At 47.8% G+C, this 2,389-nt stretch overlaps 1 pseudogene; it reads left to right on the top strand.

Moving 5' to 3' along the window:
* Positions 1-981: 981 nt before the first annotated feature.
* Positions 982-2,389, top strand: part of LOC103740612 — a 161,104-nt pseudogene continuing 159,696 nt past the window's right edge.

Raw genomic sequence — 2,389 nt, 5'->3', positions numbered from 1 at the left:
CGACAAACGTGGCTGATGATGATGTTCCCGCAAGTGATCTTGGCTGAGTTATACTGGACTCATGTTTCTGATCCACAATATTGTACCCCAAGATATGGGAGGAAAAAGAGATAGTAGTGACTGTGAATGACTCTTGGTTAATTGCTCAGCCTGCTTCAAAACACCTGATGATGTAAGTGGCGACGAATTTTTATTATTTGGGATCAGGAAGCAGGTTGCCTATTTGTTTTGTTAAAAATAATAATGTCCGGGTGTGTACAAGTAGATGACTCTGTGCTTGTGGGACGAGGTGGATACTGTACCAATGTCAACATGTTATTGCCAAAAGATAATAGAGTAGAGGAAAAAAATTTCTCCAGAAGCACTTCCACCCTGTAAGCAGTGGCAGCTATTCTAAAAGGGTTGAGAGCCACCTTACCATCGTGGTCCTCTATCACCTCCATTGTGAGTGGTTTCACAGGACTTAGCGTGCTTTTCCTCCTATGTCTTTGTTTTCATCTGGTGGCAGTAAAGTTATTTATGAAATCCTGTGGCAAGTCAAGGCTGCTGTGCATGATATGAGATTGCGCTCCCTCCCCTAACGGAGGCCGGTAGTCAAAGACGGGTAAGATCTTCTGGGAGAAAGTCAAGCTAAGACAGGGTGTAGCTGATGGAAGCTACATGCTGATGATGATGGGTAAGGCTTTGCTCTAGCAGAAGACAACCTAAGACAGGCATGGTCCTTCTGTCCTAGATATAGCATAATCTGGGGGAGATGTTGGGAGCTGTTAATCCATTATATACATTGGGCTGTGGCAGGCTTGCTTGTTTACTTAGAGTTTGTGTTTTGCACACCAGTACCTAATCTGCCAAGTCTGGAGGAATGTGTTTATATGGTGGAGTTCACAACAAGTATTTGACCACTCCTTGACCCTCAGATACAGGCAGGAGAAACAGCCTTTGAAGATAATTGAGCTAAGCAAACGGTGGCTATCTCTGATTATGGGCGACTGCGCTCTCTCTGGGCGCAGGGTGCACTCACTCCCTGTGGGTCCGCAGACTTCTCTGGGAAGCGGTGGCTCCGGGAGTGGCATGGGCGGATCCGCAGACTTTTCTGGCGGCTGCTTTGGGTCCCGCATCTCTGCGAGTGATGGCAGCTGGTGGCTGTCGTAACTTCTCTGGTGCTGGGAGCTCGCTCTGCTACTGGAGCATTGTCCAGCCTGAATCCCGTCCCTACTACACCCGTGTACCTTTCCTAAGGATTGCGGGGTTCCTGGCCACTGAACCCCACAGAGGCGGATCCGCAGTCTTTTCTGGCGGCTGCTGTGGGTCCCGCATCTCTGCGAGTGATGGCAGCTGGTGGCTGTCGTAACTTCTCTGGTGCTGGGAGCTCGCTCTGCTACTGGAGCATTGTCCAGCCTGAATCCCGTCCCTACTACACCCGTGTACCTTTCCTAAGGATTGCGGGGTTCCTGGCCACTGAACCCCACAGAGAAGAGGCACAGAGACGGCAAAAGCTGGTGTCCGTGGGTCGGTAATGGAAGGTGCTGCCCTCAGGGGGAATCAGGTCACCGGTACACAAGACTCAAGGCTCGGCTTAGTCTGTGCTTACAGCTTTATTCTCTCTGGGACCCAGTCTCTGAGACCCAGAATCCCGAAATCTCAAATCCCAAATCCCAAATCCCAATATCAAGAGAAGGCTAGGATATTTTATACCATGGGGGTAGTGGTAAAAGCTCTGGCTGCTAGATGCTTTGTGAGACATTCTATTTACATGTGGAAGTGGATTTCTGCCAGACAGTTGTCTGCTAGGAAAATTACAGGAAGGCATGGTACCCTTTCAGAGCCAAAGGCCATGTTTATGTCAGGGCATTTGTGGCGGCCACTTCAATGTTGGAAAAACTGATGTCCATTTATCTTTGGGATAGTGATTATCAATTTGTCCTGGGAAACCTATTAAGCTAATTGCAAAAGAGGAGTGATGCTTTAAGAGCCATTGTACATCTGATAATGAGAAGGGGATAATGAGAGTATCCGGTTCCTTTCCTATGATTTGTATGATTCTATCTCTCCCTTCTCAGACCATGGAGGCAAGAGTGTCCACTTCTGTAAGAAAGCAAGGAGCGCCTCCTACAGGCGTGTGAAGCCATTCTAGTACTCCGTGAGGCTGATGAATTTCTCCTACCATGGTCGGGGAGGAATTAAATATTAAGAGTTGAACAGGTAACTTGGGGTCATATCTGGCTAGTGATGCCTTTTGGAAGTGGCTATTAATTACTTGAAGAGCCTTTTTTGCATCTGGGTTTAGGTACCGTCTGGAGGCTGGGTTTTTGTCTCCCTTTAAGAGATCAAAAAGTGGCTGTAATTGACTTGTGGGGATGGAAAGCCATGGCCTTAGCCAATTAATATT

This window comes from Nannospalax galili, unplaced genomic scaffold (assembly GCF_000622305.1).
Source record: "Nannospalax galili isolate Female #2095 unplaced genomic scaffold, S.galili_v1.0 scaffold41, whole genome shotgun sequence".
In the NCBI taxonomy this organism is placed as follows: domain Eukaryota; kingdom Metazoa; phylum Chordata; class Mammalia; order Rodentia; family Spalacidae; genus Nannospalax; species Nannospalax galili.
Note: the sequence above shows the minus strand (reverse complement) of the source record. Positions and strands in the feature narration are given on the sequence as shown.